At 47.6% G+C, this 18,934-nt stretch overlaps 19 non-coding genes and 1 pseudogene across 19 annotated transcripts; all 20 read right to left on the reverse strand.

Annotated features, from left to right (window-relative positions):
* Positions 1-145: 145 nt before the first annotated feature.
* Positions 146-309, reverse strand: LOC132957189 (U1 spliceosomal RNA). Its single transcript, XR_009666405.1, has one exon. It is a non-coding gene; the product is annotated as a U1 spliceosomal RNA (small nuclear RNA).
* A 573-nt stretch (positions 310-882) lies between these two features.
* On the reverse strand, positions 883-1,073 carry LOC132957409 (U2 spliceosomal RNA). The gene has a single exon (XR_009666613.1). It is a non-coding gene; the product is annotated as a U2 spliceosomal RNA (small nuclear RNA).
* Positions 1,074-1,565: 492 nt separating this feature from the next.
* On the reverse strand, positions 1,566-1,729 carry LOC132957190 (U1 spliceosomal RNA). The gene has a single exon (XR_009666406.1). It is a non-coding gene; the product is annotated as a U1 spliceosomal RNA (small nuclear RNA).
* A 571-nt stretch (positions 1,730-2,300) lies between these two features.
* LOC132957410 (U2 spliceosomal RNA) lies at positions 2,301-2,491 on the reverse strand. The gene has a single exon (XR_009666614.1). It is a non-coding gene; the product is annotated as a U2 spliceosomal RNA (small nuclear RNA).
* A 493-nt stretch (positions 2,492-2,984) lies between these two features.
* LOC132957191 (U1 spliceosomal RNA) lies at positions 2,985-3,148 on the reverse strand. The gene has a single exon (XR_009666407.1). It is a non-coding gene; the product is annotated as a U1 spliceosomal RNA (small nuclear RNA).
* Positions 3,149-3,721: 573 nt separating this feature from the next.
* On the reverse strand, positions 3,722-3,912 carry LOC132956892 (U2 spliceosomal RNA). Its single transcript, XR_009666145.1, has one exon. It is a non-coding gene; the product is annotated as a U2 spliceosomal RNA (small nuclear RNA).
* A 492-nt stretch (positions 3,913-4,404) lies between these two features.
* LOC132957000 (U1 spliceosomal RNA) lies at positions 4,405-4,568 on the reverse strand. Its single transcript, XR_009666224.1, has one exon. It is a non-coding gene; the product is annotated as a U1 spliceosomal RNA (small nuclear RNA).
* A 569-nt stretch (positions 4,569-5,137) lies between these two features.
* On the reverse strand, positions 5,138-5,328 carry LOC132957411 (U2 spliceosomal RNA). Its single transcript, XR_009666615.1, has one exon. It is a non-coding gene; the product is annotated as a U2 spliceosomal RNA (small nuclear RNA).
* Positions 5,329-5,821: 493 nt separating this feature from the next.
* On the reverse strand, positions 5,822-5,985 carry LOC132957048 (U1 spliceosomal RNA). Its single transcript, XR_009666269.1, has one exon. It is a non-coding gene; the product is annotated as a U1 spliceosomal RNA (small nuclear RNA).
* A 569-nt stretch (positions 5,986-6,554) lies between these two features.
* Positions 6,555-6,745, reverse strand: LOC132957412 (U2 spliceosomal RNA). The gene has a single exon (XR_009666616.1). It is a non-coding gene; the product is annotated as a U2 spliceosomal RNA (small nuclear RNA).
* Positions 6,746-7,238: 493 nt separating this feature from the next.
* LOC132957012 (U1 spliceosomal RNA) lies at positions 7,239-7,402 on the reverse strand. Its single transcript, XR_009666235.1, has one exon. It is a non-coding gene; the product is annotated as a U1 spliceosomal RNA (small nuclear RNA).
* Positions 7,403-7,971: 569 nt separating this feature from the next.
* LOC132957413 (U2 spliceosomal RNA) lies at positions 7,972-8,162 on the reverse strand. The gene has a single exon (XR_009666617.1). It is a non-coding gene; the product is annotated as a U2 spliceosomal RNA (small nuclear RNA).
* Positions 8,163-8,655: 493 nt separating this feature from the next.
* LOC132957049 (U1 spliceosomal RNA) lies at positions 8,656-8,819 on the reverse strand. The gene has a single exon (XR_009666270.1). It is a non-coding gene; the product is annotated as a U1 spliceosomal RNA (small nuclear RNA).
* Positions 8,820-9,382: 563 nt separating this feature from the next.
* On the reverse strand, positions 9,383-9,573 carry LOC132956868 (U2 spliceosomal RNA). Its single transcript, XR_009666121.1, has one exon. It is a non-coding gene; the product is annotated as a U2 spliceosomal RNA (small nuclear RNA).
* A 492-nt stretch (positions 9,574-10,065) lies between these two features.
* Positions 10,066-10,229, reverse strand: LOC132957237 (U1 spliceosomal RNA). Its single transcript, XR_009666449.1, has one exon. It is a non-coding gene; the product is annotated as a U1 spliceosomal RNA (small nuclear RNA).
* Positions 10,230-10,792: 563 nt separating this feature from the next.
* On the reverse strand, positions 10,793-10,983 carry LOC132957414 (U2 spliceosomal RNA). Its single transcript, XR_009666618.1, has one exon. It is a non-coding gene; the product is annotated as a U2 spliceosomal RNA (small nuclear RNA).
* A 493-nt stretch (positions 10,984-11,476) lies between these two features.
* On the reverse strand, positions 11,477-11,640 carry LOC132957050 (U1 spliceosomal RNA). Its single transcript, XR_009666271.1, has one exon. It is a non-coding gene; the product is annotated as a U1 spliceosomal RNA (small nuclear RNA).
* Positions 11,641-12,209: 569 nt separating this feature from the next.
* LOC132956947 (U2 spliceosomal RNA) lies at positions 12,210-12,392 on the reverse strand. Its single transcript, XR_009666197.1, has one exon. It is a non-coding gene; the product is annotated as a U2 spliceosomal RNA (small nuclear RNA).
* A 5,536-nt stretch (positions 12,393-17,928) lies between these two features.
* LOC132956986 (U2 spliceosomal RNA) lies at positions 17,929-18,036 on the reverse strand (annotated as a pseudogene).
* Positions 18,037-18,529: 493 nt separating this feature from the next.
* Positions 18,530-18,693, reverse strand: LOC132957023 (U1 spliceosomal RNA). Its single transcript, XR_009666246.1, has one exon. It is a non-coding gene; the product is annotated as a U1 spliceosomal RNA (small nuclear RNA).
* Positions 18,694-18,934: the final 241 nt, after the last annotated feature.

An 18,934-nucleotide genomic window follows, 5' to 3' on the forward strand; every position in this document is an offset into this window, starting at 1 on the left:
TATTGTGATCTAGCACTAGCAAAGAAACTGGCTGTGCATAGCTTTAAGCCACCTTTGAAATTCTTGTCGTCTGTCTGTCACTACAGCCAGGTTGGAAGGCAGCGTCTCCCTATCTGTTTCCCCCTTATTACTTTTGACAATCCATCAGGGGAGAGCGCGAACGCAGTCCCCCACTACCACAAATTATGCAGTCGAGATTCCCACATTTGGGGAATTCGCATAGGTCAGCCCTGCCGGAGTGCAATGGCCAGGCCTCGCGATGGGTGAACCACCTTCTTGATCATGGTATCTCCCCTGCCAGGTAAGTATGAGTTGTACGGCTCAGGGCAAAAGGAGTCCTTCACAGGACCATCGCCCTCACTGACGGTCCCAACAACATGCAAACCACCGAAATCAGAGTTTTCTGCACTGGGTGTCCCTTCTACTTGTCCTCAACACAGAGGAAAGTTTTGTGTTGAGGCCCGGTAGGGCTTGTCTTTCTACATTCAAGTGGAGAAATAAGGCTCACCATTCTAACAGGAAGTGCCACACTTCCACATCAAAGCCGACCGATAGCTACCGCCAGTGTGTGTGTGTGTGTGTGTGTTTTTTTACCGCCAACAAAAGAACAGTCGAAGCAGCAGCTAGGCCAGAAACACTTTGCAACAATAACTGTTGATATGTTATTGTGTGTCTGTGTGCTACTACAGCAATAGCATACACAGAGTGGCAAATGGGGGAACTGGCACACAAATAACCCCCAACCTGACTAAAATTCCAGTTCATTTCAAAAAGCTTGAGTCCCGGCAGCATGTCAACGCAGTGACAAAGCCAGGCCAGACTCACACACACATTTCTCTTAAACGCAGCGGAAAGAAAGGATTATTTTAAACACTGAAGAGAGGAGGGTGCACCGTTCCCGGAGGTACTGCAATACCGGGTCGATGCGTGGAGTGGACGGAGCAAGCCCCTGTTCCATCTCCCAAGTCCAAAAATCAATTTAATATATGGTCCCCGGGTAGGGGACGTATCAGATATTAAACTGATAAGAACAGATACTACACTTGATCTTAGCCAAAAGGCCGAGAAGCGATGCCCCTGATAGGCTAAGGCCGGCATCACATTCCCCATACAGTCCTCCTCGCCCATGGCCCCGGCAAGCGAGCGTTGCTTTTCAGTGACGATCGGTAAAACGGAAGAGCAAACCCTTTGATCGAAGCACCTTTAAGACACATGCCTTACGTCAAGCTCTGAAAAATGACTTCAAACCCTCAACCACCAGATTTATCTGCAGCAGACTGAAGTGAACCAAAAGACAGGAGAAGATTGGGGCCTTTTATTGGCCCACAGCCGTTCTGTAAGGCAGATGTGCCGTGACTGGGATTTCACATTGATCAGAGCAAGGGCTGCTGAATCTGAAACAAAGTTGATTGACGAGCGATATTGTGATCTAGCACTAGCAAAGAAACTGGCTGTGCATAGCTTTAAGCCACCTTTGAAATTCTTGTCGTCTGTCTGTCACTACAGCCAGGTTGGAAGGCAGCGTCTCCCTATCTGTTTCCCCCTTATTACTTTTGACAATCCATCAGGGGAGAGCGCGAACGCAGTCCCCCACTACCACAAATTATGCAGTCGAGATTCCCACATTTGGGGAATTCGCATAGGTCAGCCCTGCCGGAGTGCAATGGCCAGGCCTCGCGATGGGTGAACCACCTTCTTGATCATGGTATCTCCCCTGCCAGGTAAGTATGAGTTGTACGGCTCAGGGCAAAAGGAGTCCTTCACAGGACCATCGCCCTCACTGACGGTCCCAACAACATGCAAACCACCGAAATCAGAGTTTTCTGCACTGGGTGTCCCTTCTACTTGTCCTCAACACAGAAGAAAGTTTTGTGTTGAGGCCCGGTAGGGCTTGTCTTTCTACATTCAAGTGGAGAAATAAGGCTCACCATTCTAACAGGAAGTGCCACACTTCCACATCAAAGCCGACCGATAGCTACCGCCAGTGTGTGTGTGTGTGTTTGTTTTTTTACCGCCAACAAAAGAACAGTCGAAGCAGCAGCTAGGCCAGAAACACTTTGCAACAATAACTGTTGATATGTTATTGTGTGTCTGTGTGCTACTACAGCAATAGCATACACAGAGTGGCAAATGGGGGAACTGGCACACAAATAACCCCCAACCTGACTAAAATTCCAGTTCATTTCAAAAAGCTTGAGTCCCGGCAGCATGTCAACGCAGTGACAAAGCCAGGCCAGACTCACACACACATTTCTCTTAAACGCAGCGGAAAGAAAGGATTACTTTAAACACTGAAGAGAGGAGGGTGCACCGTTCCCGGAGGTACTGCAATACCGGGTCGATGCGTGGAGTGGACGGAGCAAGCCCCTGTTCCATCTCCCAAGTCCAAAAATCAATTTAATATATGGTCCCCGGGTAGGGGACGTATCAGATATTAAACTGATAAGAACAGATACTACACTTGATCTTAGCCAAAAGGCCGAGAAGCGATGCCCCTGATAGGCTAAGGCCGGCATCACATTCCCCATACAGTCCTCCTCGCCCATGGCCCCGGCAAGCGAGCGTTGCTTTTCAGTGACGATCGCTAAAAAGGGAAGAGCAAACCCTTTGATCGAAGCACCTTTAAGACACATGCCTTACGTCAAGCTCTGAAAAATGACTTCAAACCCTCAACCACCAGATTTATCTGCAGCAGACTGAAGTGAACCAGAAGACAGGAGAAGATTGGGGCCTTTTATTGGCCCACAGCCGTTCTGTAAGGCAGATGTGCCGTGACTGGGATTTCACATTGATCAGAGCAAGGGCTGCTGAATCTGAAACAAATTTGATTGACGAGCGATATTGTGATCTAGCACTAGCAAAGAAACTGGCTGTGCATAGCTTTAAGCCACCTTTGAAATTCTTGTCGTCTGTCTGTCACTACAGCCAGGTTGGAAGGCAGCGTCTCCCTATCTGTTTCCCCCCTATTACTTTTGACAATCCATCAGGGGAGAGCGCGAACGCAGTCCCCCACTACCACAAATTATGCAGTCGAGATTCCCACATTTGGGGAATTCGCATAGGTCAGCCCTGCCGGAGTGCAATGGCCAGGCCTCGCGATGGGTGAACCACCTTCTTGATCATGGTATCTCCCCTGCCAGGTAAGTATGAGTTGTACGGCTCAGGGCAAAAGGAGTCCTTCACAGGACCATCGCCCTCACTGACGGTCCCAACAACATGCAAACCACCGAAATCAGAGTTTTCTGCACTGGGTGTCCCTTCTACTTGTCCTCAACACAGAAGAAAGTTTTGTGTTGAGGCCCGGTAGGGCTTGTCTTTCTACATTCAAGTGGAGAAATAAGGCTCACCATTCTAACAGGAAGTGCCACACTTCCACATCAAAGCCGACCGATAGCTACCGCCAGTGTGTGTGTGTGTGTGTGTGTTTTTTTACCGCCAACAAAAGAACAGTCGAAGCAGCAGGTAGGCCAGAAACACTTTGCAACAATAACTGTTGATATGTTATTGTGTGTCTGTGTGCTACTACAGCAATAGCATACACAGAGTGGCAAATGGGGGAACTGGCACACAAATAACCCCCAACCTGACTAAAATTCCAGTTCATTTCAAAAAGCTTGAGTCCCGGCAGCATGTCAACGCAGTGACAAAGCCAGGCCAGACTCACACACACATTTCTCTTAAACGCAGCGGAAAGAAAGGATTATTTTAAACACTGAAGAGAGGAGGGTGCACCGTTCCCGGAGGTACTGCAATACCGGGTCGATGCGTGGAGTGGACAGAGCAAGCCCCTGTTCCATCTCCCAAGTCCAAAAATCAATTTAATATATGGTCCCCGGGTAGGGGACGTATCAGATATTAAACTGATAAGAACAGATACTACACTTGATCTTAGCCAAAAGGCCGAGAAGCGATGCCCCTGATAGGCTAAGGCCGGCATCACATTCCCCATACAGTCCTCCTCGCCCATGGCCCCGGCAAGCGAGCGTTGCTTTTCAGTGACGATCGGTAAAACGGAAGAGCAAACCCTTTGATCGAAGCACCTTTAAGACACATGCCTTACGTCAAGCTCTGAAAAATGACTTCAAACCCTCAACCACCAGATTTATCTGCAGCAGACTGAAGTGAACCAAAAGACAGGAGAAGATTGGGGCCTTTTATTGGCCCACAGCCGTTCTGTAAGGCAGATGTGCCGTGACTGGGATTTCACATTGATCAGAGCAAGGGCTGCTGAATCTGAAACAAAGTTGATTGACGAGCGATATTGTGATCTAGCACTAGCAAAGAAACTGGCTGTGCATAGCTTTAAGCCACCTTTGAAATTCTTGTCGTCTGTCTGTCGCTACAGCCAGGTTGGAAGGCAGCGTGTCCCTATCTGTTTCCCCCTTATTACTTTTGACAATCCATCAGGGGAGAGCGCGAACGCAGTCCCCCACTACCACAAATTATGCAGTCGAGATTCCCACATTTGGGGAATTCGCATAGGTCAGCCCCGCCGGAGTGCAATGGCCAAGCCTCGCCATGGGTGAACCACCTTCTTGATCATGGTATCTCCCCTGCCAGGTAAGTATGAGTTGTACGGCTCAGGGCAAAAGGAGTCCTTCACAGGACCATCGCCCTCACTGACGGTCCCAACAACATGCAAACCACCGAAATCAGAGTTTTCTGCACTGGGTGTCCCTTCTACTTGTCCTCAACACAGAGGAAAGTTTTGTGTTGAGGCCCGGTAGGGCTTGTCTTTCTACATTCAAGTGGAGAAATAAGGCTCACCATTCTAACAGGAAGTGCCACACTTCCACATCAAAGCCGACCGATAGCTACCGCCAGTGTGTGTGTGTGTGTGTTTTTTTACCGCCAACAAAAGAACAGTCGAAGCAGCAGCTAGGCCAGAAACACTTTGCAACAATAACTGTTGATATGTTATTGTGTGTCTGTGTGCTACTACAGCAATAGCATACACAGAGTGGCAAATGGGGGAACTGGCACACAAATAACCCCCAACCTGACTAAAATTCCAGTTCATTTCAAAAAGCTTGAGTCCCGGCAGCATGTCAACGCAGTGACAAAGCCAGGCCAGACTCACACACACATTTCTCTTAAACGCAGCGGAAAGAAAGGATTATTTTAAACACTGAAGAGAGGAGGGTGCACCGTTCCCGGAGGTACTGCAATACCGGGTCGATGCGTGGAGTGGACGGAGCAAGCCCCTGTTCCATCTCCCAAGTCCAAAAATCAATTTAATATATGGTCCCCGGGTAGGGGACGTATCAGATATTAAACTGATAAGAACAGATACTACACTTGATCTTAGCCAAAAGGCCGAGAAGCGATGCCCCTGATAGGCTAAGGCCGGCATCACATTCCCCATACAGTCCTCCTCGCCCATGGCCCCGGCAAGCGAGCGTTGCTTTTCAGTGACGATCACTAAAAACGGAAGAGCAAACCCTTTGATCGAAGCACCTTTAAGACACATGCCTTACGTCAAGCTCTGAAAAATGACTTCAAACCCTCAACCACCAGATTTATCTGCAGCAGACTGAAGTGAACCAGAAGACAGGAGAAGATTGGGGCCTTTTATTGGCCCACAGCCGTTCTGTAAGGCAGATGTGCCGTGACTGGGATTTCACATTGATCAGAGCAAGGGCTGCTGAATCTGAAACAAATTTGATTGACGAGCGATATTGTGATCTAGCACTAGCAAAGAAACTGGCTGTGCATAGCTTTAAGCCACCTTTGAAATTCTTGTCGTCTGTCTGTCGCTACAGCCAGGTTGGAAGGCAGCGTCTCCCTATCTGTTTCCCCCTTATTACTTTTGACAATCCATCAGGGGAGAGCGCGAACGCAGTCCCCCACTACCACAAATTATGCAGTCGAGATTCCCACATTTGGGGAATTCGCATAGGTCAGCCCCGCCGGAGTGCAATGGCCAGGCCTCGCCATGGGTGAACCACCTTCTTGATCATGGTATCTCCCCTGCCAGGTAAGTATGAGTTGTACGGCTCAGGGCAAAAGGAGTCCTTCACAGGACCATCGCCCTCACTGACGGTCCCAACAACATGCAAACCACCGAAATCAGAGTTTTCTGCACTGGGTGTCCCTTCTACTTGTCCTCAACACAGAGGAAAGTTTTGTGTTGAGGCCCGGTAGGGCTTGTCTTTCTACATTCAAGTGGAGAAATAAGGCTCACCATTCTAACAGGAAGTGCCACACTTCCACATCAAAGCCGACCGATAGCTACCGCCAGTGTGTGTGTGTGTGTGTTTTTTTACCGCCAACAAAAGAACAGTCGAAGCAGCAGCTAGGCCAGAAACACTTTGCAACAATAACTGTTGATATGTTATTGTGTGTCTGTGTGCTACTACAGCAATAGCATACACAGAGTGGCAAATGGGGGAACTGGCACACAAATAACCCCCAACCTGACTAAAATTCCAGTTCATTTCAAAAAGCTTGAGTCCCGGCAGCATGTCAACGCAGTGACAAAGCCAGGCCAGACTCACACACACATTTCTCTTAAACGCAGCGGAAAGAAAGGATTATTTTAAACACTGAAGAGAGGAGGGTGCACCGTTCCCGGAGGTACTGCAATACCGGGTCGATGCGTGGAGTGGACGGAGCAAGCCCCTGTTCCATCTCCCAAGTCCAAAAATCAATTTAATATATGGTCCCCGGGTAGGGGACGTATCAGATATTAAACTGATAAGAACAGATACTACACTTGATCTTAGCCAAAAGGCCGAGAAGCGATGCCCCTGATAGGCTAAGGCCGGCATCACATTCCCCATACAGTCCTCCTCGCCCATGGCCCCGGCAAGCGAGCGTTGCTTTTCAGTGACGATCACTAAAAACGGAAGAGCAAACCCTTTGATCGAAGCACCTTTAAGACACATGCCTTACGTCAAGCTCTGAAAAATGACTTCAAACCCTCAACCACCAGATTTATCTGCAGCAGACTGAAGTGAACCAAAAGACAGGAGAAGATTGGGGCCTTTTATTGGCCCACAGCCGTTCTGTAAGGCAGATGTGCCGTGACTGGGATTTCACATTGATCAGAGCAAGGGCTGCTGAATCTGAAACAAATTTGATTGACGAGCGATATTGTGATCTAGCACTAGCAAAGAAACTGGCTGTGCATAGCTTTAAGCCACCTTTGAAATTCTTGTCGTCTGTCTGTCGCTACAGCCAGGTTGGAAGGCAGCGTCTCCCTATCTGTTTCCCCCTTATTACTTTTGACAATCCATCAGGGGAGAGCGCGAACGCAGTCCCCCACTACCACAAATTATGCAGTCGAGATTCCCACATTTGGGGAATTCGCATAGGTCAGCCCCGCCGGAGTGCAATGGCCAAGCCTCGCCATGGGTGAACCACCTTCTTGATCATGGTATCTCCCCTGCCAGGTAAGTATGAGTTGTACGGCTCAGGGCAAAAGGAGTCCTTCACAGGACCATCGCCCTCACTGACGGTCCCAACAACATGCAAACCACCGAAATCAGAGTTTTCTGCACTGGGTGTCCCTTCTACTTGTCCTCAACACAGAGGAAAGTTTTGTGTTGAGGCCCGGTAGGGCTTGTCTTTCTACATTCAAGTGGAGAAATAAGGCTCACCATTCTAACAGGAAGTGCCACACTTCCACATCAAAGCCGACCGATAGCTACCGCCAGTGTGTGTGTGTGTGTGTTTTTTTACCGCCAACAAAAGAACAGTCGAAGCAGCAGCTAGGCCAGAAACACTTTGCAACAATAACTGTTGATATGTTATTGTGTGTCTGTGTGCTACTACAGCAATAGCATACACAGAGTGGCAAATGGGGGAACTGGCACACAAATAACCCCCAACCTGACTAAAATTCCAGTTCATTTCAAAAAGCTTGAGTCCCGGCAGCATGTCAACGCAGTGACAAAGCCAGGCCAGACTCACACACACATTTCTCTTAAACGCAGCGGAAAGAAAGGATTATTTTAAACACTGAAGAGAGGAGGGTGCACCGTTCCCGGAGGTACTGCAATACCGGGTCGATGCGTGGAGTGGACGGAGCAAGCCCCTGTTCCATCTCCCAAGTCCAAAAATCAATTTAATATATGGTCCCCGGGTAGGGGACGTATCAGATATTAAACTGATAAGAACAGATACTACACTTGATCTTAGCCAAAAGGCCGAGAAGCGATGCCCCTGATAGGCTAAGGCCGGCATCACATTCCCCATACAGTCCTCCTCGCCCATGGCCCCGGCAAGCGAGCGTTGCTTTTCAGTGACGATCACTAAAAACGGAAGAGCAAACCCTTTGATCGAAGCACCTTTAAGACACATGCCTTACGTCAAGCTCTGAAAAATGACTTCAAACCCTCAACCACCAGATTTATCTGCAGCAGACTGAAGTGAACCAGAAGACAGGAGAAGATTGGGGCCTTTTATTGGCCCACAGCCGTTCTGTAAGGCAGATGTGCCGTGACTGGGATTTCACATTGATCAGAGCAAGGGCTGCTGAATCTGAAACAAATTTGATTGACGAGCGATATTGTGATCTAGCACTAGCAAAGAAACTGGCTGTGCATAGCTTTAAGCCACCTTTGAAATTCTTGTCGTCTGTCTGTCGCTACAGCCAGGTTGGAAGGCAGCGTCTCCCTATCTGTTTCCCCCTTATTACTTTTGACAATCCATCAGGGGAGAGCGCGAACGCAGTCCCCCACTACCACAAATTATGCAGTCGAGATTCCCACATTTGGGGAATTCGCATAGGTCAGCCCCGCCGGAGTGCAATGGCCAGGCCTCGCCATGGGTGAACCACCTTCTTGATCATGGTATCTCCCCTGCCAGGTAAGTATGAGTTGTACGGCTCAGGGCAAAAGGAGTCCTTCACAGGACCATCGCCCTCACTGACGGTCCCAACAACATGCAAACCACCGAAATCAGAGTTTTCTGCACTGGGTGTCCCTTCTACTTGTCCTCAACACAGAGGAAAGTTTTGTGTTGAGGCCCGGTAGGGCTTGTCTTTCTACATTCAAGTGGAGAAATAAGGCTCACCATTCTAACAGGAAGTGCCACACTTCCACATCAAAGCCGACCGATAGCTACCGCCAGTGTGTGTGTGTTTTTTTACCGCCAACAAAAGAACAGTCGAAGCAGCAGCTAGGCCAGAAACACTTTGCAACAATAACTGTTGATATGTTATTGTGTGTCTGTGTGCTACTACAGCAATAGCATACACAGAGTAGCAAATGGGGGAACTGGCACACAAATAACCCCCAACCTGACTAAAATTCCAGTTCATTTCAAAAAGCTTGAGTCCCGGCAGCATGTCAACGCAGTGACAAAGCCAGGCCAGACTCACACACACATTTCTCTTAAACGCAGCGGAAAGAAAGGATTATTTTAAACACTGAAGAGAGGAGGGTGCACCGTTCCCGGAGGTACTGCAATACCGGGTCGATGCGTGGAGTGGACGGAGCAAGCCCCTGTTCCATCTCCCAAGTCCAAAAATCAATTTAATATATGGTCCCCGGGTAGGGGACGTATCAGATATCAAACTGATAAGAACAGATACTACACTTGATCTTAGCCAAAAGGCCGAGAAGCGATGCCCCTGATAGGCTAAGGCCGGCATCACATTCCCCATACAGTCCTCCTCGCCCATGGCCCCGGCAAGCGAGCGTTGCTTTTCAGTGACGATCGGTAAAACGGAAGAGCAAACCCTTTGATCGAAGCACCTTTAAGACACATGCCTTACGTCAAGCTCTGAAAAATGACTTCAAACCCTCAACCACCAGATTTATCTGCAGCAGACTGAAGTGAACCAAAAGACAGGAGAAGATTGGGGCCTTTTATTGGCCCACAGCCGTTCTGTAAGGCAGATGTGCCGTGACTGGGATTTCACATTGATCAGAGCAAGGGCTGCTGAATCTGAAACAAATTTGATTGACGAGCGATATTGTGATCTAGCACTAGCAAAGAAACTGGCTGTGCATAGCTTTAAGCCACCTTTGAAATTCTTGTCGTCTGTCTGTCGCTACAGCCAGGTTGGAAGGCAGCGTCTCCCTATCTGTTTCCCCCTTATTACTTTTGACAATCCATCAGGGGAGAGCGCGAACGCAGTCCCCCACTACCACAAATTATGCAGTCGAGATTCCCACATTTGGGGAATTTGCATAGGTCAGCCCCGCCGGAGTGCAATGGCCAGGCCTCGCCATGGGTGAACCACCTTCTTGATCATGGTATCTCCCCTGCCAGGTAAGTATGAGTTGTACGGCTCAGGGCAAAAGGAGTCCTTCACAGGACCATCGCCCTCACTGACGGTCCCAACAACATGCAAACCACCGAAATCAGAGTTTTCTGCACTGGGTGTCCCTTCTACTTGTCCTCAACACAGAGGAAAGTTTTGTGTTGAGGCCCGGTAGGGCTTGTCTTTCTACATTCAAGTGGAGAAATAAGGCTCACCATTCTAACAGGAAGTGCCACACTTCCACATCAAAGCCGACCGATAGCTACCGCCAGTGTGTGTGTGTTTTTTTACCGCCAACAAAAGAACAGTCGAAGCAGCAGCTAGGCCAGAAACACTTTGCAACAATAACTGTTGATATGTTATTGTGTGTCTGTGTGCTACTACAGCAATAGCATACACAGAGTGGCAAATGGGGGAACTGGCACACAAATAACCCCCAACCTGACTAAAATTCCAGTTCATTTCAAAAAGCTTGAGTCCCGGCAGCATGTCAACGCAGTGACAAAGCCAGGCCAGACTCACACACACATTTCTCTTAAACGCAGCGGAAAGAAAGGATTATTTTAAACACTGAAGAGAGGAGGGTGCACCGTTCCCGGAGGTACTGCAATACCGGGTCGATGCGTGGAGTGGACGGAGCAAGCCCCTGTTCCATCTCCCAAGTCCAAAAATCAATTTAATATATGGTCCCCGGGTAGGGGACGTATCAGATATTAAACTGATAAGAACAGATACTACACTTGATCTTAGCCAAAAGGCCGAGAAGCGATGCCCCTGATAGGCTAAGGCCGGCATCACATTCCCCATACAGTCCTCCTCGCCCATGGCCCCGGCAAGCGAGCGTTGCTTTTCAGTGACGATCACTAAAAACGGAAGAGCAAACCCTTTGATCGAAGCACCTTTAAGACACATGCCTTACGTCAAGCTCTGAAAAATGACTTCAAACCCTCAACCACCAGATTTATCTGCAGCAGACTGAAGTGAACCAGAAGACAGGAGAAGATTGGGGCCTTTTATTGGCCCACAGCCGTTCTGTAAGGCAGATGTGCCGTGACTGGGATTTCACATTGATCAGAGCAAGGGCTGCTGAATCTGAAACAAATTTGATTGACGAGCGATATTGTGATCTAGCACTAGCAAAGAAACTGGCTGTGCATAGCTTTAAGCCACCTTTGAAATTCTTGTCGTCTGTCTGTCGCTACAGCCAGGTTGGAAGGCAGCGTCTCCCTATCTGTTTCCCCCTTATTACTTTTGACAATCCATCAGGGGAGAGCGCGAACGCAGTCCCCCACTACCACAAATTATGCAGTCGAGATTCCCACATTTGGGGAATTCGCATAGGTCAGCCCCGCCGGAGTGCAATGGCCAGGCCTCGCCATGGGTGAACCACCTTCTTGATCATGGTATCTCCCCTGCCAGGTAAGTATGAGTTGTACGGCTCAGGGCAAAAGGAGTCCTTCACAGGACCATCGCCCTCACTGACGGTCCCAACAACATGCAAACCACCGAAATCAGAGTTTTCTGCACTGGGTGTCCCTTCTACTTGTCCTCAACACAGAGGAAAGTTTTGTGTTGAGGCCCGGTAGGGCTTGTCTTTCTACATTCAAGTGGAGAAATAAGGCTCACCATTCTAACAGGAAGTGCCACACTTCCACATCAAAGCCGACCGATAGCTACCGCCAGTGTGTGTGTGTGTGTGTTTTTTTACCGCCAACAAAAGAACAGTCGAAGCAGCAGCTAGGCCAGAAACACTTTGCAACAATAACTGTTGATATGTTATTGTGTGTCTGTGTGCTACTACAGCAATAGCATACACAGAGTGGCAAATGGGGGAACTGGCACACAAATAACCCCCAACCTGACTAAAATTCCAGTTCATTTCAAAAAGCTTGAGTCCCGGCAGCATGTCAACGCAGTGACAAAGCCAGGCCAGACTCACACACACATTTCTCTTAAACGCAGCGGAAAGAAAGGATTATTTTAAACACTGAAGAGAGGAGGGTGCACCGTTCCCGGAGGTACTGCAATACCGGGTCGATGCGTGGAGTGGACGGAGCAAGCCCCTGTTCCATCTCCCAAGTCCAAAAATCAATTTAATATATGGTCCCCGGGTAGGGGACGTATCAGATATTAAACTGATAAGAACAGATTTTTTTTTTTTTTTTTTTTGAAAAGTTTTATTGACACTTATTTCACTTTATGTTTCATCACATTTCACATCACACATTTGTTTTCCTTGTTGTTCATTCTTTAACAATTTTACAGGGTGCACATCCATCTTTTACTTTACAAAAAAACAAACATTGATGCTATGTGGAATACATCACAAAATGTTCTTTTGGTGTAAAAGCAGTGTCTTCATTTAAAACAATTAAAAGGAGAGCATTGGTTAAGAACCTTTTTTTTTTTTTTTTTTAAAGTCCACTGTTGTGCAGGAGTGCAGTGAGCCCCCATTAAGATTAACTCATCCTGTTATCCCAAACAGGTGTGGTCTCTCGGGTTCCTGTCTTGGTGCTCAGGGGGGATCCTCACCCTGCTGCTCCTTCCCACCTGCCTCTCCCGGAGAGTCAGGCCGCTGCTGCTTTGAACTTTTCCCGTATGGCTCCGGCTCCTTCATCCGAATGGGCACAGAGGCGATTCTTCTTTGTGGCTGTGTCCTAGGCCCGCCGCCTGCAGCGATGGCCATACTGATCGTCGCTGCTGCCATCCGGATCACGGCCACGGGGGGGATCTGCTTGTGTTTTCTTACCAGCAAGTTCCTGGAGGTCCATGTGGCGTCTTTGATGGCGGCTAGAGTGAGCCATTGTTCTGCAAAGTCCTTTGGTGTTTGTTGACTTTGGCTCACTCCATACAATACCAGCTGTGCTGTGAGGACCTCCCTTGCTGGTAAGCACGGGAATTGCAAGGAGCCGGCCAGTGCCCACTGTTCTACAGCAGCGCTGCACTCCCAGAGCAGGTGCCTCACCGACTCCGGCGCGCCACAACCAGGTCGGGGGCAGGTTGGCGACGTCAACATGCCCCGGGAGTGCATCACGGACCTGACTGGGAGGATCTCATGAGCCACCATCCATGACAGGTCCCGGAGTCTGTTTGGAAGAACAGGATGGTTCACATTTTGCCAAACTGTGGAGGGCTCGCCGAGTGCAAGCCCGCGCACTGGGCTCACTGGTTCTCGCTCCTGCACAACAGAGATTACAGATCGTATGTTAGTTAAAATATGAAGCTCCTGTTTTTCAAGGTTAAAATGTTTTAAAAACTTCTGAACAAAATGATACGATTGTGGCAGATAAAAGGACACTGGAACTTTAAGATCAGTTTTTAGAAGTTTCAGTTTCCTGAGATATGACCCCATCCAGAACCGGGTCATTGCTGCTGTCTTTGGGTTTCTGGATGGGGCTGTGGCAGCTGCGAGTCCGATTGTGGTGTATCTTGCTCCCAGAATTAAAAACAAGTCCGGCACTCCTTTTCCTCCTTTCTCTTTGGTCTTTTTCATTGTGTCCCTCCTCAGGCGCTCCCACTTTGACTCCCACAGGAAATAAAAGATGGCTCGTTCCAGGTTTAAAATCACATTTCTGGGGGGGAAAAAAACAGAAGTGAGCAGTAAAAGCAAAGGTAAAATCACAGCTTTGATGATTAAAACCTTTCCTTCCATTGTCATTTTCCTCAGTCTCCAGTACCCCAGTCGTTGTTTTACTTTCCCTATCTTGTCCTGCCAATTTGTTTCCCCTCCACCCTCCTTATTAAATTTGACCCCAAGTATTTTTAAGTCAGTCTGGGTCACAGTTAGGGGGAGTCCCGTATTTTCAGTCACTGTCCATGGTCCGTAAAATTGGGCTTGGGTCTTCTCTCTGTTTAGTTTTGACCCAGAGGCCAGTCCAAACCAGTCAGTCAAGTCCAGTGTCCTGTTTACGGATAAGAGGTCAGTGCATAAAATGTTGATGTCATCCATATATAAAACACATTTGCTGGTCATTCCCCCACTCCCCGGTACTACCACCCCATTGATTCGTTGGTCCCTTCTCAAGACCTGTGCCAATGGTTCAATGCATGTGATATAGAGGAGGGCAGATAACGGACAACCCTGACGGACGCCGCAGTTAATATTGACTGCTTTTGTCAGATGCCCATTAACAATGAATTTGCTGGTGATTTCCCGGTACAGCAGTCCCACCCAACCTATAAACCTCTCAGGGAACCCCATTTTTTGCAGTACCTGGAAAAGGTACTGGTGCGAGACCCGATCAAAAGCTTTCTCAAAGTCTAAATTTAAGACTACTAGCCTAATGTTTCTGTCTCTCGCAAAACAGATGGTGTCTCGGATCAGTAGGAGGCTGTCCGTGATCTTCCTCCCCGGGATGGCACAGGTTTGATCCGGGTGAATCAGCCCCTCTAAAAACACAGTCATGCGAGATGCTAAAAGTTTACTAAAAAGTTTACAATCAAAGTTTAAAAGAGTGATAGGTCTCCAGTTTTTTAGGTCTGTCTTGTCATTGTCCTTGAAAAGTAGAGTCACTATCCCTCTTCTAAAACTGTCAGGGAGTCGGTCAAGTTTTTCTAAGTCCATAAAAACAACAAGAAGGTCAGGTGCTAAAATGTCCCAGAAAGTCAAGTAAAATTCTAAGGGAAGCCCATCGTCTCCTGGGGACTTCCCTTTTTTAAAACTCTTGATGCTGTTAAAAATTTCTAAAAGGGTAAAATCTTGGGATAAAAGCACACTGTCATTTATTTTGTGTTCAATGAACTTTAAGACTTCTCTCATTGTGTCTTTTTTTATAGGTTTTTCTTTGTACAATTCTTTATAGAATTCAACTATAGTATCGTTAATTTCATCTGTTGTTTCGGCTGTGCACTGATTGTCTTTTTTCAGTTTAAACATGGTTTTATCTTTATCTAAAATTCTTTTAAAAAAGTACCTAGTGCACTTCTCTCCTTCTTCTATTTCTTTTTCTTTGCTTCTTAAAATGACACCCTTACTTTTAATTTCTGCTAAAACCGACATCTCTATTTTTACTTGCTTTATTTCTTCATTAAAACCCAGGCCCTCTAGGTTTAGTTTAAAATACCGTTGAAGTCGTTGTTGCAGTCCCAGCATGCGTCTGTCGTCCCTACCTTTCTTTCTCTTACCTGCCTGCCTGAAAAAAGTCTGGGTCCTTCCCTTCACCATTTCCCACCAGTGTGCACGTGAGACGTATAGGTCTTGAAGGGTCTGCCAGTCTTGGTACTGCTCCCTGTACTGCCTAACTAACTCCCTATCTTCTAAAAGGGAGCAGTTGAGTTTCCATAGACCCTTCCCAGCCGTCACACCTGAAGTTAGTGATAGGGTGCAAGAAAGTATAGTGTGATCAGAGAAGAAAACAGGAGTTACTCTAGCATCGGTTGGTGGGCAATCCCGTGATAAAATATAGTCTATGCGAGAGGCTTTGGTGCCGTCACCACTGAACCAGGTGAAGCCCTCCTCTCTGGGATGCATGACTTTAAAACAGTCCAGTAGCTTAAAATCCCTACATAGGGCCCCAAATAAAACTGATGTTTTATCTACTTTAAAATCTTCCCCTGCTCCCCTCCTGTCTTTCTTGTTTAAAACACAATTAAAATCCCCTCCTACAACTAAAGGTTCCCTGCCTAGCATGTGGGACTGCAGGTCTTTTAAAAGGTCATACCTGTCATTTTTTTCGTTAAAACCATAGATATTTAGAACGTTAAAATCTCTTCCCATAAAAGTCAGGTGTGCTAAAAGTGCCCTACCGTCTCTCACCACAGTGCTGCCCTTCACCAAGATTAGAGGGTTTTTAATTAAAATTGCCACGCCATCATTTTTGTTGTGGTATGAACCGCTCCATATGGATTTATGTGGCCATAACTCCTCCCAATCCCTGTAGTTCTTTAAAAACGGTAGACCACATTCTTGTATTAAAAACACATCTGACTTAAAAGAGTTTAAGAAGGATAAAACAGATTGCGCTCTAACTTTGGACTTCACACTTCTCACATTGATGGTAGAGAAGGTGAGGGTCATAAGTATGGTTAAAAACAACAGGTAAGACATTTTAAAGGCTAGTATTTAGAAGCAGTCGTCATACTTCTTGTGAAATTTGCTCTTCCTTCACCCCTATGGGGGAGGGGTGAGGGGTTTGAGCCTTTTTCCCCCGTCGGACTCTAGGTGGTGGCCTTTCTTGCAATCTTTTGTTGAAATGCGTGTCCTTAGGGGTTGATTGTAGGACTATATTTAGGAAAGAGACCTCATTTGGAGAATCGGAGGGGAAGACTCTGGGCTCCTCCACAGCTAAGCTGTCTGAGGAGTCCCCAGCTCTTCCCTTCTTTCCGGAGACTACTGGAGCCTCCGGGGACAATTCTGATAAAGGCCTCTTAGCCTGTTGGGCCGGGGGGAGGGAGGCTTCTTCGCTATCATGCGCACTCTCACAATCTCTCTCACTCTCACTCCCACTCTCACACTCACTCCCAATCTTACTTTCACCCTCAGAATGAGGTGTAGCTCCACCTTCTGCCTGTACTGCAGCCTCTTCTTCCACATGCTCCACTTGAGGAGCAGTAACAGGCCCCTCCCCCTCTCCCTCCTCACCCGACTCCTCTCCTCCAGTCACAGGATTTGGAGGGAGATTTGAATTTTCTGGCTCAGGCTCTCCAAATAGCTCGTTAACTATTGCATTCTGTCCGCCATTTTCTTTTTCATTTCCGACCTTCTTTGCTGCCTTAACTTTGTTGGCAAAAGATTTCGGGCAATCTCTGAAGAGATGGTTGCTGTCTCCACAAAGATTACACTTTCTGCCATTGGTGCATTCCTCGAAAGTATGACCAATCTCTCTACACTTTCCACAAATAATCTGCTTACACGCTTCTGCAAGGTGTCCTTGCTCACCGCACTTGCGGCAGAGCTTGGGCTGGCCTTGATAATGAATGTAACCACGGTTGTGTCCCAGAACTATCACGGATGGCAGATGTTTCAGGCCCTGGAATCCCTGAGGGTCCTGCCATTGCTGGACAGGAACCCTCCAGGAACAGTTCCAGATACCATCCTCATCTCTCACCTTCATAGCTTGGCCTTTGACCGTGCAATGTCTTCCCAGCCACATACATATGTCATCTGCATTCACCATTTCATTGAACATCCTGACAATGACCGTTTTAGAGGCATTGTCAGTCAGTTTCTCAACGTTAAACACAGAAAACTGGGCTCTTGCATTTTCAAAACGTGTCCAAAATTCTCGAAGCAGAATTGCTGAGCGAAAGCTTACATCAAAGCCTTTGCCTTGTGGTAAAGTGAGGATACAATTCAGGTCGTCTGGGGTAAAGTTTAGGGCTTTTTGAAGTAGTTTTCTTGAAAAATCCAGCCTCGACATCCATAATGGCACATCATCAGATACTTTAAAAGCAAAACGGACACTGTGGTGCCTCCGCATGCCGGCACTAGCAGCCGACATGGTGGAGGCACCACCAGCTAAAACACTAAAATCAACTAAAACAGTGAATAAATAGCTAAAAAACAATACCAAGAAAAGTTAAAACTAGAGAAAAAGTGACCAAACTTACCTTAGATGTTAGGAAGTGCTTTATCCACCAGAGGAGCAGGCTCGCTCGAACAATATGGTCTTCTATGGAGCTACTTCAACTATGTGGAAGTTGAAATTGACCTCACAGAAGACAGACAATATCCTCCCAGTACTGCCAAAACCAGTGCCACAGACAGGCACAGGCTCAGACAGTGCAGGAGGCGATCGCAGTCAGGGTCTTATAAGCAAGATCGAAACAGCATCTGATAAGAACAGATACTACACTTGATCTTAGCCAAAAGGCCGAGAAGCGATGCCCCTGATAGGCTAAGGCCGGCATCACATTCCCCATACAGTCCTCCTCGCCCATGGCCCCGGCAAGCGAGCGTTGCTTTTCAGTGACGATCACTAAAAACGGAAGAGCATACCCTTTGATCGAAGCACCTTTAAGACACATGCCTTACGTCAAGCTCTGAAAAATGACTTCAAACCCTCAACCACCAGATTTATCTGCAGCAGACTGAAGTGAACCAAAAGACAGGAGAAGATTGGGGCCTTTTATTGGCCCACAGCCGTTCTGTAAGGCAGATGTGCCGTGACTGGGATTTCACATTGATCAGAGCAAGGGCTGCTGAATCTGAAACAAATTTGATTGACGAGCGATATTGTGATCTAGCACTAGCAAAGAAACTGGCTGTGCATAGCTTTAAGCCACCTTTGAAATTCTTGTCGTCTGTCTGTCGCTACAGCCAGGTTGGAAGGCAGCGTCTCCCTATCTGTTTCCCCCTTATTACTTTTGACAATCCATCAGGGGAGAGCGCGAACGCAGTCCCCCACTACCACAAATTATGCAGTCGAGATTCCCACATTTGGGGAATTCGCATAGGTCAGCCCCGCCGGAGTGCAATGGCCAAGCCTCGCCATGGGTGAACCACCTTCTTGATCATGGTATCTCCCCTGCCAGGTAAGTATGAGTTGTACGGCTCAGGGCAAAAGGAGTCCTTCACAGGACCATCGCCCTCACTGACGGTCCCAACAACATGCAAACCACCGAAATCAGAGTTTTCTGCACTGGGTGTCCCTTCTACTTGTCCTCAACACAGAGGAAAGTTTTGTGTTGAGGCCCGGTAGGGCTTGTCTTTCTACATTCAAGTGGAGAAATAAGGCTCACCATTCTAACAGGAAGTGCCACACTTCCACATCAAAGCCGACC

The sequence above is a fragment of the Labrus mixtus genome, chromosome 22 (genome assembly GCF_963584025.1).
Source record: "Labrus mixtus chromosome 22, fLabMix1.1, whole genome shotgun sequence".
In the NCBI taxonomy this organism is placed as follows: domain Eukaryota; kingdom Metazoa; phylum Chordata; class Actinopteri; order Labriformes; family Labridae; genus Labrus; species Labrus mixtus.